Source organism: Ursus americanus, chromosome 1, assembly GCF_024610735.1.
Source record: "Ursus americanus isolate L20-20 chromosome 1, mUrsAme1.1.p, whole genome shotgun sequence".
NCBI classification, from domain to species: Eukaryota; Metazoa; Chordata; class Mammalia; order Carnivora; family Ursidae; genus Ursus; species Ursus americanus.
Window position 1 is genome coordinate 100499294 of NC_142127.1, and position 15994 is coordinate 100515287.

At 39.9% G+C, this 15994-nt stretch overlaps 1 protein-coding gene across 6 annotated transcripts in view; it reads left to right on the top strand.

Moving 5' to 3' along the window:
• Positions 1-344: 344 nt before the first annotated feature.
• Positions 345-15994, top strand: part of GIGYF2 (GRB10 interacting GYF protein 2) — a 145914-nt gene continuing 130264 nt past the window's right edge. For 5 of the 6 annotated variants that reach the window (XM_045794109.2, XM_045794111.2, XM_045794112.2 and 2 more), the window contains exons 1-2: positions 345-461; positions 5526-5591. The gene's annotated coding sequence lies outside the window, so the exon portion shown is untranslated. Of the gene's footprint in view, positions 462-3704; positions 3775-5525; positions 5592-15994 lie in introns of all 6 variants that reach the window. The other variant, XM_045794110.2, reaches the window with a different exon arrangement.

A 15994-nucleotide genomic window follows, 5' to 3' on the forward strand; every position in this document is an offset into this window, starting at 1 on the left:
TGGAAAAGTTCTAGTGTTGAAAATCAGCTCGTAAATGATGAAGACCTTTTTGAACTGCGAACGGGCTCTGGATTGGGTGCATAGCACGGTGAGTCACAGGGCGTCTGGCCGGGTTCCAACTCTGGACACCAACTCTACTCAACTCAAGGGCAGGCAGGCAGCCCCATCCCAGCGACCCGCAAGCGCCTGCGCCCTGCCGCGGCCCCGCCCTCTCCCAGGCTGGCATCCGGGGCTCCGGCAGGGGCGTGTCGGGGTAGAGGGGCGGGAGGCAGCGGAAAGGAAGGATGCCGTGGGAGGCTGGATAAGCGGGTAGAGAGGCGAGGAGGGGCGGGGGCGGAGCAAGGGGCGTGACGGAACGAACGCGCTGTCACGTGATGTGCGTGGCGACGTGTCGGCCATCTTGTGTTGTTGAGGCTGAGGGCTGACTTGGGTTCTGAGAGACTCCCTGTCCCGGACCGCAGGTAACCAGCGACTCCGTTTCACTCCCCTGCCCGGCTTCGCCCCGCGCCCCGGTTCTGCCGTCTCCCGCCGCCCCACACGGAGCCGCCCGGGCCTCCCGCCTGTGCTCGCGTCCTCGCCGCTCTGGCCCGACCCGGCCCAGCCGCATGGACACCCACAGGCCGCCCCGGCAGCGGCCGCGGCCGGCTCGGGCGTCAGGCGAGGGGACAGGTCAGGTGCGGGGCCGGCGGTAGCCTCCTCCCCGGCGGGGGGCACGCTGGGCCCGGGCGCGTCTCGGCCGCCGAGCCGGGGAGCCCCCTTCTCCAGGGCCCGTTGGCATCGCGGTGGGAGTCGAGGAAGGGAAGAGGCTGGTGGGGTGGGCAGTGTCAGGCCGATTTGCTCAGGGCCAGAGGGTTTGCCTTCTACCTGCTCCCCGGGCCGGCCACCCGCCAGCCTTGCGGTGGCCGGGGTAACAGCTGCTTCGGCCAGACGGCTGCTCCTGCCAGCCTTCCTCCCCACACCTGGCCTCCGGGAGCTGCACCTTTGCCTTCCTGACCGAGCATCTGCACTGGGGATACTCCTTCTGTGGCGAAAGGACTGGGTCTGGACCAGGCCTGAGGCAAGGTGGAGCCATGATCTGAACCTGGGACCGAGGTTGGGAAAGTCGAGCCCGAGGCAGTTTTGGGACCCGAACATTCACGTCAGGTTGAAATGGGCATTAGTCTTTACGTGTCAGCAGTTTCCTACGAAGCACTTTGAATACTTCAGTTTTGTGACTGAAACATAAATCACATTTGTGTTTTCGACCACAGAAGGGTGTATGAAAGAAGCAGCTTGTATGATCGTGTTTGGGAAGCAGTAATGTTGATTTGCATTTATGTAGCCCTGTGTTTTGTTTTTTTCTTTCCCTGAAAGTCAAAGCACTTAAGCACACCTAGTTTCTCTAAGGAAGGTAAGTATTCCAATTAAATTTACAAGAAATTGAGGAGGGGGCCAGAAGCTATGAACAGTTTCTTATCCAGTGTTATGTATCTTGGATTATAGGCAGTTTGGATTCCCAGTGTTGTGTGCAGGGAAGATATTCTCTCCTGTAGTATTTCCTTTTTAGAGTCTAATGGCTTCTTAGATTTAAAACAGTTTTCTCTTGTCAGTCGTTTCTGTACATTAACTTTCACCCATCTAATATTTGCAGTTCTAGCCTTGCAGAGTTTGTTCATTTTGGTTAGAGCACATATGTGTTCTCTCATTCATTGATGATTTTATGTGTTTTACCAATTAGCGTACCAGATTTTGGAGTGTTCAGACTGGATGGAATATGTACTTTTATGTTGCATCAGATTTGACATCAGTAGAGGACACCAGGAAAAAAATTAAGAAGTTGTGTGTGTCTGGAAAAATGCCACACAATTCTTCCTTTACATTTAACACCAAGGAGTACACTGGTAATGGTAGTGATTTATTGGGAAAGAAAGGGCTTTACACCTTTTTTGTACTTGACAGAGCATTTTAGAATTTTGAGACTGAGGAGGCGGAAGGGACTATGTACTTCCATTCATTTATTCATTCATTCACACATTCATTTATTTGACATCTATTGAGACTACTACATTGTTGGGTGCTGGGAGCAAAACAGACCAAAAATTTCTTTCTCAGTGGAGCTCATTTCTACACAGATAAATAAAAGCTCAGGCAAAATATATAGTGTTGTGGTAAATGATGTGGAAAAAAAATGAGACAGGGAAATAGGATGATAGGGATTTGGGGGTTAATTTGGGTGTTTATTTTAAGTAGAGTGCCCTGGGAAGGCTGCATAGAGAAGCTTATGTTTGAGAAAGGACCTGACACCAGTAAAGGAGCAATTCCTGTAGCTGTCTGGAGAAGGAATGCTCCAGGCTAGGGAAGCTAAGGCAAAGATACCGAGGCAAAAACTGAAGTGGGAACAGGTCAGGTGCTGGGAAAAATATGGAGCTAGCTTAGCAGGGAGGCACAAGTGAGAGGGAGGCTAGTAGAACAAGTGTACCCTACTCATTGGTACTAAGATGAGAGAAGTTATTCAGTGACTTAGAAATTTTTTCCACACCTCTTGTGACTATTAGAAAGGGAGATCAGATTCTGGGGATTTGGGCATTCTGGCCCAAATCCCCTTCCCTCCATATGACACACAGTCACTCCATTTTGGAAAAATTCAGGCTGGTCATATAACATGTCTCAGGATATTGTCATGAAATACCTTTCTTAAACGTTTTTAAATGAGATGGATGATAAACTGCCTAAAAGATTTCTCAAAAGGAATTGCTTTCAAAGAAGGGGATCTTTGGAATACTTCTGAATATTTGAAAATGTAGGGAAAATAATTTGCTTTGAAGTTTAGACACATTAAGAAATATAACCTGGAAGAATGATTGAATCAGCATATTGACTTACATTATTCTTAATCTGATTAGTAAGAATTAAGAATTTCTCTTAATTCTGTTCTGTCCAGCCTGGTTTTCAATTTCTCAGGGTCTCTTCCACTAATTTGTTTGTATGTCTTTTATAATATTTTTACATGTTTGAGTTTTTTTTTTTTCCTCTGCTTTTACTTTTCAGACTGGTTCTCCAATTCTTTGCTACTTAATAGGCTTTTTTCTTTGGAACAATTTTTTTTCTGATTTCCTTCCAGCTTATCTCCATATGCTTATTACTGAGCTTTCAAAAATGTTTTCTTTCATTTTAATTCACCTGAGGAATTTAATATCTTGGTTTTGAAATGCTTTTGCTGGTGAGTCAAGTTGCATATATGAAAAATAATTTATCATAGCTTGCTTGAAACTCATGAGAAGAGAGGAATTACAACTTCAGGGTGTGAGTGGAGCTTCTTGTCTAAAAGGAGACATAGCAGTGATATGGATGAAGTGGTATTTTGACGAATTCCCTTTTTCCCTCTTGTTCCTTTGTTGAATTTTTGAAATGGCATTTCCATATTCTGTCTTTGATGTCATATCAGCCCATTCGTTCTCATGACTCTGCATTTTAATACTCCATTTTTTGTGTGTGTGTGTATGTGTGTGTATGTTGACTTTCACACTGGAAGATGACACTACTGATAGTGATTGTTGTCTGGGAGGACCTTTTGGGTGAAAAGATTATTATTGTCCCTTTTACCCTTGCCATTCTAAAAGATCTTTGATTTGTGCCATTTTCAAAGACTGACTTCATTTGTAGTTCTCTATTATCCCCTGCTGATTAAATTTTCAGTACTTTCTGTTTTATTCTATTTCTTATAGATTATAGTGGGACCAGTCTCATTAGGTTGAATCTACAGCCTATGTTGGTGTTAATCCGGGTATATTAGAGGCAAGTTAAATGTCCATTTTCCTTCAGCAGTTTGAATTGCCTTAACATTATTTGGTCATCATTGTAAAATTCTGAACCCAAACCTTTTTTTCCCCTTTTAGCCCTCCTAGGTTTTTACGGTGATAAAGTTCTAGGATTTCCATTCATTTTTAATGTCCCGAAAAGTTACATATTTTTAAAAACATAAGTAGATTTTCACTCCATAAGCAAGCTTACTTAGAGTCCTAATGTTTCTTGACCTGATTAGCATTTTTCATTTTTTAATGCTCTCAGGTGACTGAGAAATATAGATTAATTAATTATACAGGAATGCAGAATGATACCTTTGTTGAATTGCTTATATATATGTGTGTGTGTGTGTGTGTATGTACATACACACACACACACACACACACACACATGCATATACATACACACATTGTTTTTTTTTAAGTAAGCTCTGCGCCCAACTTGGGGCTTGAACTCATGACCCCAAGGTCAAGAGTTGTGTGCTCTACCAACTGAGCCAGCCAGGCACCCTGAATTGCCCATAATTTTTTGTGTGAGGTTGAGGGAGGAGATGGGGGAGGTTTGAAAAACAAAAGAATATTCCCTTAAGTGGCCACAATTAAGTTTATAAAAATATTTTCAACCTATTGTATACCTACCTACGTCAAGTAATTTAAGTACACAATATTATATTTTCTTGTTAACCACGGAGTTTCATTAACTACAAAGAACTTGAACTTAATTTATGCTTGTAATAGGAGATACTCCAGAGCTTATTCTCTTGAGTTAGGCCCAAAGAAGACCTTTTTTTTTTTTTTTTTAAAGATTTTATTTATTTATTTGACAGAGATAGTGACAGCCAGCGAGAGAGGGAACACAAGCAGGGGGAGTGGGAGAGGAAGAAGCAGGTATCCCCCAGAGAAGACTTTATTACCTAGTTCTCCCCTCTTTTCCTTCTGCCTGCCCTTATAAAAGTAGACTTAAGTGCATAAAGTTGATTGACCTTTTGGACATTATAATAACATGGCTACTTTTTTGCAAAATGAAATCAAAAGGCAGAAGTGGCTTACGTTGCTTTTTTGCTGTTAATAAAATTATCAACTTTAATTTGTAGTTATTGTTTTTTGACTCATAGCAGCATTCAAAGCATTATTTGATTTTAGCTGAGAAACCATTTGAAGCTACCATGTTTCAGTCCACTCCTTGTCACTTGAAATATCAACATCCTGTGGATTTTTAAGGTGTTGTCTCAGTAGAGCCTTAAAAGAGGGTTGTAATTTTGCATCTGAAAGCACGCCTGGAGCTTTGCTCCTTGGGCATTTTGGCAGTGGTTATATTTCTTGGGGTCACTGATTATTCGCATAGGATACATCCTGTATTACTGTGTTGCTGGCTTTCACTTTTCAGGTATGCTTAAAAATTAATACCATATCCCTGTAATGTGGTTTAGATTGAAAACCCTAAGTAATCACTTTCCTAAACCCTGTATTTCCTAAATGCTCATTTTTTAGCTTCATCTTAATCACTTAGAAGTTTTGTTAAAAACATGTATTTTTTAGTCCCACTCCAGAGCTACTGAGAGAGTCTCTTTAAATGTTAGGAAAGTGGAAGTTAGTTTATAAGCACACAGTATGATTCTAGTATTTTAACCAGGTTTGGAACCATTTTCTGTTAAAACTATTCATGATAAGAAGCTGTGTTTTTAAAGTTTCCTAAGAGATTGATTATTGGGTCAATTATTTTAATACTTTTGTTATTTACAGTGTTAAAAGGACCTGAACAAAGTCTGCTCACATCTCCTGCTGTGAACCAGCAGAACTTTTGAACAGGTGAGTGTTGAAGGGAAGGACAGAGCTAAGGGCTTATGCAAACATAATTTTTGCATTTAAGGTTTCAGGGGTTTTTGTCATGTTTTTTTTCCTGAGGTTAGGTAGTGACAGAAAAATTTCTTATGAACCATAAGAATAATCATGCCGTTTCTGCATTGATACTGGTATGGCATTTGTGTCTTATACTGTTTTAATGATTTTCTGATGGCACGAAACAGGAAGAAGAATGCTTTGGGGGCAGGAGTGAGGAGGTATCTTAAAGAACCCGAGGGCTGTTGGCTTTCATGAAGGACACCAACCAGAAACTGGGAAACATTCAGGAGCCAAGACAGTCCAGATAGTACTTACCTCCCTGCTGGCTAGTCAGTGTCCACTCTTGTCTCTTTTTAGCCTGCTTTATCTTTTCACAAGCTGGCCTTTTTCTGCTTTAATACGTGGGAAGAAAATCACCACCTTATTCCTGGAGCCACATATGAACGCAGGCTGTAGTGCCACTAGCCAACTGGTTACTAGCTGATTGTCCACGTTTTAAATTCCTGGGAGGGAAAATTAGATTGGTTGAAGTTTGTCCAGTTCTCTGTCATTGCTCCAATTAGTATGGCCATAGGGTTGGAGTCTAGAAATACAAACATAGTTGAAAGATCCCTCTTCTAAGAGTGGGTGCAGGTCTCAGAGAAGGTGTAGTTTTGGCTCTTCTGGCAGAAGCCCACAGAACCTTCTGGATGTTTTTCCTTTCCTAGAAAAATTTCCTGTAGATAGGTTGGCAGTTTCAGTTTATTTGTCCTGAAGAGTTAAAATAGATGCATATCTTTTGGTCAGTGAAGCCCAGTAGGTCTCACCTAGCATCCTTGTTTGAACTTCCTAGTGCAACATTTTAACAAACGTTCTTGATTTAGGGAGTTCAGAGGAGTGTTTGTGATAAAGGTTTAACAGATAAACGTAAGCAAGTGAGAGGTTTGATTTGTGGAAAAATTCATTAGTTATTTTTCATTTATTGCTTTTATAAATTTTAATTTCTGGGTACTTTTTATAGTATTAAGCGCCCTTGAGTATTAGGAAGCCATGGAGAATTTGAAGGTTGGGACTTACTATATGAGATCATATATTCACATTATTTGAATGGTAGCTGGGATTTTTTCACTGTTGAGAAAGAATCAGTGAGATATAGTATAAACTTTTGTATTGACATGTTTTTGTATTCTAGAATTATTAGGTAATACTGAAGCAAGCTTTTTTTTTAATGGAGCATTTTGAAGCCCTGTTTATTTTTTTTAATAGCTTGTATGTACTTGGTGACATCTAATTACTTAATTTTTTTGACTTAAATCTTGTTGGTATATTAGTATATTGAGATTTTTGATGCAAAGCCTAGGGATTACTAATAAAAGTTATGTATTGTAGAGCGATGTATCCAATGACAGGCCACAGATGTGACTTCCTATGATACTTTTTTTCAGCCAGGGTTCCTTTAGCAGATTGCAGCTAAATTCATTTTTAAGGTAGGATAGCCTTCTCTTATATTGTGTGGTTTCTTTAATCTGGATTTTGTGGTAAGGTATATTTAGGCTTACTGAGTTAAGGCTTTGTGAGGTTTAAAAAGATTTCCGCATAATCTGTGTAAAACTTCCGCGGGCTCTGGGGATCCCTCTCTGAAAAACATTGGCTTGTGATGAGATTATCAGATGACGTGGTAATGTTTATGGCATTGTAATTTTTCCTAGAATAGTTTACTGGTTGCTGATTTTGTTCTTCTTTCACCAAAAGGTGGAAAAATAGAAATGTTTACATGTTGTTCAGAAGCTTTGGGGAGAATGGCAGTTATAGCTTTTCTTCTTATAGTGATATTGTGGCCAGTATGTTCTTTGGGAACAGAGCTCCTTTTATTCAAGTTGTCCTGGGCCTGGAGGAAGTCTTGGGAACTTTGGTCTCTTCCGTATTGGTTCTTTGGTTGCAGTTACTGACAGGAATTGGCAGAGGTACTGTCCTGGTACTTGCTAATTGGTAAATCATGGCTCAGGCCTTGAAGACATATTTATATCCAGGGGCTCTCACGATTAGCTCCTAGGGAATTGAGATGGGATCACCCAAACCATGGTCAGTTGAGGGACTGGATGTGAAGCCATCCTGCAACATCAGTGGGTCAGAGAGCCTTAATTTGTATTTTGGAACCTGACACTCTTCTTTAGTCTTTTAAACTATTTATACCATTGTTTTGTTTATTTAAAGATTTTATTTATTTATTAGAGAGAGAGAGAGAGAGAGACAGAGCGCATGTGCACAAGCAGGAAGAGTGGCAGACAGGGAGAAGGTGGCTCCCTGCTGAGCATGAGGCGTTATGGGAGACTTGATCCTAGGACCCTGGGATTGTGACCTGAGCTCAAGGCAGATGCTTAACCGATTGAGCCACCCAGGCCACCATTATTGATGAAGTTTCTGATAGTGTGTTAGGAGAATCTATTCTCCCTACCTAGAGGACTTACTATATTGCTTAATTTAGTGATGCAGAGGGGTAGAAATTGAAGGATAGTGGAACAGAGTAGGAGATTGGGAAAAGGAGAAAAAGTGACTTCCACAAAATGAATTCCTCTGAAACTTGCAAGGAAATGGAGAAACAAGAAAAAGGTAATCAAGCAGTATTGAGCACTGTGTCATTACGTCGTGAAAAGTTTGTGGCCTTTTAAAGCAGTGAAATGGGGGCATCTGGGTGGCCCAGTTGGTTAAGCGTTTGCGTTTGGCTCAGGTCATGATCCCAGGGTTCTGGGATCGAGCCTTGCGTTGGGCTCCCTGCTCAGCGGAAAGCCTGCTTCTCCCTCTCCCACTCCCCCTGCTTGTGTTCCCTCGCTTGCTGTCTCTGTGTCCAATAAATAAATAAAATCTTAAAAAAAAAAAATAAGTGAAATATAGGTTTAATTTTCTGTTATTACTTGTAACTTTAGGTAAATATGTTAACCTCTTGTAGCCTGATTTTCCTTATCTGTAAAGTATATCCCATAGTGGTTGTGGGAATTAAAAATCTAAAATACCTCCTGTAATGCCTGGTGCCCAGTAAATGGGCTCTCAGTAGATGGTAGCTGTTATGATTGTTATTGCTATGTAAATAGGTACATTTTGATTATAAAATTTCATCTTAAAATCTGAATGGAGACATCAGTGAGTTTTGTTTGTAAGTCTTTTTTGTTTTGTTCTCAAGCCAACAAATATTTGAATAGCTGCTTTGTGATGAGTCCTGGGCTAGCTATAGTGGTGAGCAAAACGCACAGGGACCTATCTTCACAGGGCTTATAGCCTAGTGGCAGAGTCAATCAAAAAAATCATATAAGTAAATTTCAAAATGTGAAAAGTCTCGCTGTCCTTGGAAAAGATACATTTTTAAGACTTAGATACTTTTTAAGTAACTGTCGCATTTTGGATCTTGGCGTTCTTGTTGTCAGTGATATTTTATGCCCCTTGATAATGGTTTTCAGGGTATGTATGTTTGTTCTAAGTTAATTTATGTATTTCTTTTGTTTGTCATTTTTTTCTTTTTCTCTGAGATACACATTCTCAACTTTGTGATCTTAGGACTCCTTTATCCTTTAAAAAGTTAGAGGACCCCAAAGAGCTTTTGACTTTAGTTCTGCGTGTCTGTATTATATTGAGAAATTTAAAATGATTTCATTTAAAAATACCGATAATCTCATTACATGTTAACATAAATATATTTTAAATGAAAAAACACGCATTTTCTAAAATATTTTTAAAAAATTTGGTGAAAAAAGTGGCATCGTTTTACCTTCTTGTAAATTGCTTTTACGTCTTTAGGGAAGGCAGCTGGATTCTCATATCTGCTTCTGCATTCAATCAGTTGCTGTTTATTACTTCGGTTGAAATATATGAAGGTCATTCATCCTCACAGAGAGATGTATGTAGTTGGATAAGGGAGAAGTATTTTAAGAGCTTTTTCAAATAATTGCAGATACTCTTTGTACACCAAAATTCGGCAAGTAGTAGTTTTTAAAGGTTAGTTGTAATGTGAAATTTGAATTTTATCAATGCACCTTTTATATTTTGTTACATTAAAATCCACTGGTCTATCTCCCACCTTAAATGAATATTTTATATAACAGTATCAAAAAATTGCATTCATATAACTCATAACCCATCAGAAAAGCCCTTAATTATTGGGGAAGTCTTGTACTGGAAAACCCAACAGACTCGGTGGTGAATAGTTTTCCAAAATTTTGATTTTGCTTGAAAGCTCAAATTTTATTATTGGCAACAAGTACTGACAATTGTTTTTGTTTTTTGCTTTGTTTTTGAAGTGACAGTGGCAATTCATTTGTTTTTGAAAAAATGTCTGCTAAATACCCAGGTCTGTGTGTTAGTTACTCTTTCACTGCTTTGTATGATCAGTGCAGTGCCAACACTGAAAAGTGCAAATAATATCTTAGTATTGTTATAATAAAAGTTTCTGACATAATGGATGTCTTGAAAGAGTTTCAGAAGACCCCGCTTTGAGAGACTATGGACTATGAGAAACAAACTGAGAGCCTCAGAGGGGAGGGGGGTGGGGGATTGGGATAGACCGGTGATGGGTAGTAAGGAGGGCACGTATTGCATGGTGCACTGGGTGTTATACGCAACTAATGAAGCATCGAACTTTACATCAGAATCGGGGATGTGCTGTATGGTGACTAACACAATATAAAAAAAAAAAAAAAAAAAGAAAGACCCCGCTTTGAATTGCTACTCTGGGGAGTGGAACAGTTTTCAATGTTCTATTTACATACGGTAGATAGGGTTTTTTGTTTTTGTTTTTGTTTGTTTTTTTAAAGCATTAAAAAAATAAGTAATGAAAAAAATAAAAATAAATAAGTAATGGTTTGAAATAGAATCTGGAGTAAACATATCATTGAGGTCATTTTAGATTTCATTGAGAGTTTTTAGTGCTGGATAGATGTGGATTTGTTCATAAGTTGTGATTAGTTATAAAATACCTGTCTCTAGGGGTGCCTGGGTAGTGCAGTCGTTAAGCGTCTGCCTTCGGCTCAGGGCGTGATCCCGGCGTTCTGGGATCGAGTCCCACATCAGGCTCCTCCGCTGGGAGTCTGCTTCTTCCTCTCCCACTCCCCTGCTGTGTTCCCTCTCTCGCTGGCTGTCTCTCTGTCACATAAATAAATAAAATCTTTAAAAAAAAAAACAAAAAACAAAACAAAATACTTGTCTCTAATAGTCTTATAAAATCAATCTTCTATGTCAGTGCTGTCTAACAACTTTCTGCTGTGATGGAAATGTTATATAAATCTGTATCATCAAATACTTGTAGCCATTAGCTGCTTATGACTGTTGAGCACCTGAAATGTGGTTGGTGTGATTGAGGAACAAATTGCATTTTTTTAAGTCCAAAAAACTTTTTGAGTTATTACGACTCAAATTCCCTTATTTTTATAGTAGTCTTTTTTTCAATATTAGTCTTTATTTTATTTTTAAATATTTAGGGGTGCCTGGGTGGTCAGTTGGTTAAGCATCTGCCTTTGGCTCAGGTCATGATCTCAGGGTCCTGGGATGGAGTCCCACATCGGGCTCCTTGCTCAGTGGGGAGCCTGCTTCTCCCTCTTTCTCTGCCGTTCCACCTTGCTTGTCCCCCAACCCTCTCTTTCTGGCAAATAAATAAAATCTTTACAAAAAATTACTTATTTTTTTGAGAGACAGAGGGAGAGAGTGCGAGGAAGGGCAGAGGGAGGAGGAGAGAGAGAATCCCAAGCAGGCTCCACCCCCAGTGTGGAGTCCAATCCAGAGCTTGATCCCACAACCCCAAGATCACCACCTGAGCTTAAATCCCAAGATTTGGATGCTCAACCAACTGAGCCACCCAGGTGCTCCTAGTTATTTATTTTTAAGAACAGTTTTAGATTTTCAAAAAAACTGAGTAATACAGAGATCTCCCATATATACTACACCCAGTTTTCTGTATTATTAACATCTCATATTACTGTAGTATATTTGTTACAATTAATGAATCTGTACTGCTACATCATTATTAGCTAAAGTCCATAGTTTATTCAGATTTCTTTAGTTTTACTTAGTGTGTTTTTCTGTTGCAGGATCCATCTAGGATACTGCATTACATTTAGTCACGTATCCATAGGGTCCTCTTGGCTGTGATAATTTCTCAGACTTCCCTGTTTTTTTTTTTTTTTTAATTATATTATGTTAGTCACCATACAGTACATCCCTGGTTTCTGATGTAAAGTTTGATGATTCATTAGTTGCGTATAACACCCAGTGCACCAAGCAATACATGCCCTCCTTACTACCCATCACCTGCCTATCCCATTCCCCTACCCCCCTCCCCTCTGAAGCCCTCAGTTTCTCAGAGTCCATAGTCTCTCATTCTTCATTCCCCCTGCTGATTAACCCCCCCTTTCTTTATCCCTTTCTTCCCCTACCAATCTTCCTAGTTCTTATGTTCCATAGATGAGAGAAATCATATGATAATTGTCTTTCTCTGCTGCTTATTTCACTTAGCATTATCTCCTCCAGTGCCGTCCATGTTGCAGCAAATGTTGAGAACTCGTTCTTTTTGATAGCTGAGTAATATTCCATTGTATATATGGACCACAACTTCTTAATCCAGTCATCTGTTGAAGGGCATCTCTGTTCCTTCCATGATTTAGCTATTGTGGACAATGCTGCTATGAACATTGGGGTGCATACGGCCCTTCTTTTCACTACGTCCCTGTTTTTAACAGTCTTGAGGCGTTAATGGTTAAGTGTGTTTGTGGAGTGCCTCTCTGTTGGAATTTAGATGTTTTTCTCATGATTAGAATGGGGTTAAGGGTTTTGGGGTGGAAGACCACAGAGGTAAAGTACCATTTTCATTACATTATTTTAAGAGAACGACTATCAGTGTGATTTATCACTGTTAATATTACCTTGATATCTGGTTGACTTTGCTTCCTTGTCAGGTTTGTCCACTGTAAAGTCACTCTTCTCCCCCTTATTTATTAAATAAATAAAGTTTATTTAATTTTACTTCATATAGCCATATGTGGCTAAAGGATGCTATATAAGATAGCACAGTTCTAGGCAATGTTTTATCCAAAACTTTATGTAACATTTATTTTATTTTTTTTAAGATTTTATTTTTAAGTAATCTCTACACCCATGTGGGGCTTGAATTCACAACCCCGGGATCAAGAGTTGTGTGTTCCACTGACTGAGCCAGCCAGGCGCCCCTAACATTTATTTTAATCAGTTTAAAGAGAGATGATTTAACATAAAAGAAACATAAAATGTTAGGCTTGGAATGCATAACTGTTTGAGAGAGGCAGTCTATTTTTAGTAAGCTTAGTCTTTTTTAAATTCACCTTTTTTTTGAAGTATAATTTATATAGAATAAAGTGCCTTCATTTAAAGTACGCTCATTAAATGTACATTTTGATGAGTTTTGATAATGTATATACCTGTATAACTATCACCACAATTAAGATATGTAACATTTTTATCACCCGTAGAAGTTTCCTTCTGCTTTTTGTGGTCGTTTTCCCTCCCCCACTACTGAGTCTATCTTCTGTGACTGTAGATTAATTTTGCTTCTTCTAGGATTTTATACAAATGGAGTTATTCAGTATGTATTCTTTTTGGGTCTGGCTTCTTTTACTCAGCATAATGTGTGATTCATTCATGTTTCTGCATGTATCAGTAATTAGTTGGGTATGACTATTAAAGTATTTATTTATCCATTCATCTGTGGCTAAACATTTGGGTTGTTTTTGCTTTGGAGCTGTTAGGAATAAAGCTGAATTTAGTTTCATGGCATGGGTAGTGATTGAAGTTGTGGTGAATTACAGTGCATATCACAACACTAAATTAGGAATTCAGATTTCTTTTAGGGTGAGGAGAAAAGTCAGCAGAGCATCTATAACTTTTTTGAAGATGTACCATAAAAAGGGTGATTAAGAGAAATAAATAGTATTTTGCAAGGTTTCATATATAATGTGTGGTCAGATAGATGCAGATAATTCTTTGATTTTTGATGATATTCTGGGAAAAAAGTTCTTCGTTCCTTTTCCTAGGGTTAACTGTATAATAATAAAATGAATAATTGAAGTCAAATTTTGCTTCATGAAGTTTTGTCATCAGTAATTATGTTTAACTGATCTTATTTTCAAAATTATTAAAAAATGTTTGCGGGGCGCCTGGGTGGCTCAGTTGTTAAGCGTCTGCCTTTGGCTCAGGGCGTGATCCCGGCGATCTGGGATCGGGCCCCGCATCAGGCTCCTCCACTGGGAGCCTGCTTCTTCCTCTCCCACTCCCCCTGCCTGTGTTGCCTCTTTCGCTGGCTGTCTCTTTAAAAAAAAAAAAAATGTTGGGGCGCCTGGGTAGCGCAGTCATTAAGCGTCTGCCTCCGGCTCAGGGCGTGATCCCGGTCTTCCGGGATCGAGTCCCACATCGGGCTCCTCGACTAGGAGCCTGCTTCTTCCTCTCCCACTCCCCCTGCTTGTGTTCCCTCTCTCGCTGGCTGTCTCTCTGTCACATAAATAAATAAAAAATCTTAAAAAAAAAAAAATGTTTGCAAGTTGGCGCACCTGGGTGCCTCAGTTAGTTAAGCATTTGACTTTGGCTCAGGTCATGATCTTGGGGGCCTGGAATCAGGCAGGGTGTTGGGCTCTTTGCTCAGTGGGGAGTTTGCTTGTCCCTCTTCCTCTCCCCCTGCTTGTGCTCTCTTTCTCTCAAATAGATAAAATCTTTTTTTTAGTAACTGCTACACCCAACGTGAGACTTGAATTTACAACCCTGAGATCAAGAGTTGCATACTTCACTGACTGAGCCAGTCAGGCGCCCCCTTAAAATTGCTTTTTAGACTGAGTTAATGTTCAAAGAAATACTAACTTTTGGGGCGCCTGGGTGGCTCAGTCAGTTAAGCATCTGCTTTCATCTCGGGTCACGATCCCAAGGTCCTGGGGTCGAGCCCCATGTCGGGCTTTCTGCTCAGTGGGGAGCCTGCTTCTCCCTCTCCCTCTGCCTCTTTCTCTCAAATAAATAAAGTCTTTAAAATATTAACTTTTTTAAAAAAATTTTATTTGAGAGAGCGAGAACGTGCATGGACGGGGGGAGGACACAGAAGGAGAGGGAGAGGGGAGGGCTCCATCCCAGTACCCTGGGATCATGATTGACCCGAGCCGAAGGCAGACGCTTAACCAACTGAGCCATCCAGGTGCCCCATTATTAACTTCCTATGACATTTATGTTGGGATTGTAAAAGTATTTCATACAAACCAGGCAAACATTTTTGAGAATTTTTTGAGAATTAAGATCCACTTTGTCATAAAAGTAATTGAAGAATGTTGCAAATTATGAAAGTAGGGATAAAATCATTAATCTCACCTCACTAATATTTCTTCATTTCTATCTTCTCTTTGTGTTTTAATGACATATGAGTAATTATACTCTTGTGTGCAAACCTCATTGTACCTGTATTCTGTTGAGTGAATGTACTGCTTTTATAAGATTGTTTCCTGTCTTTATAAAGACAAGTGATGTGGTGTTTGTGATTCTCCCTTCATGGTTCCTTTTCATTGTTTTACTTAGCTTTTTTCTGAAGTTTGAAAAAAAATGCATTCTAGACCAACGTATTTTAGCCTAGTGACCGAATCTTGCTTCATTTAATTTAATGTAATTTATTAATTTTTTAAAGTAAACTCTACCCCATTATGGGACTCGAACTTATGACCCCGACATCAACAGTTGCATGCTCCAGGCACCTGGGTGGCTGAGTCAGTTAAGCATCTGACTCTTGATATTGGCTCAGATCTTGATTGCAAGGCTGTGAATTTGGGCCCTTTGTTGGGCTCTGTGCTGGGCATGGAGCCTACTTTAAAAAAAAAGAAAAATAGGGGCGCCTGGGTGGATCAGTTGGTTGTGCAGACGACTCTTGATTTTGTCTTGGATTTAATCTCAGGGTCGTGAGTTCAAGCCCCGTGTTGGGGCTTTAAAAGAAAAAAAACAGAGTTGCATGCCCTACCGAGTGAGCCAGCTAGGTGCCCCCTATTTTAACCTTTTTCAAATTGAGGTATAAGATATAGTAAATAGGTGCACAAATCTGAAGTATGTACCTGGAAAAGTTTTATATATGTATATATTTCTGTAATCACCAGTTAGATCAAGATAGTGAACATTTCCAGCACCCCAGAAGGTTCCTTCTTCGTCACTAGTTCTGTTTCCCTGATGAGCGTATTTCTGACATGTGTCACCTTTTGATTACTTTATCTATTAACATTGTATCAAAGAAATCACACAGTGTATGTTCTTGGTGGCTGGCTTCTTTTGCTGACATGATGTCTGCGGAGATTCATGCGATATTGTTGTATCAGTAGTTGGTTGTTTTTTTTTTTAATTGCTGAGTGTTTTCGTTTTATGAA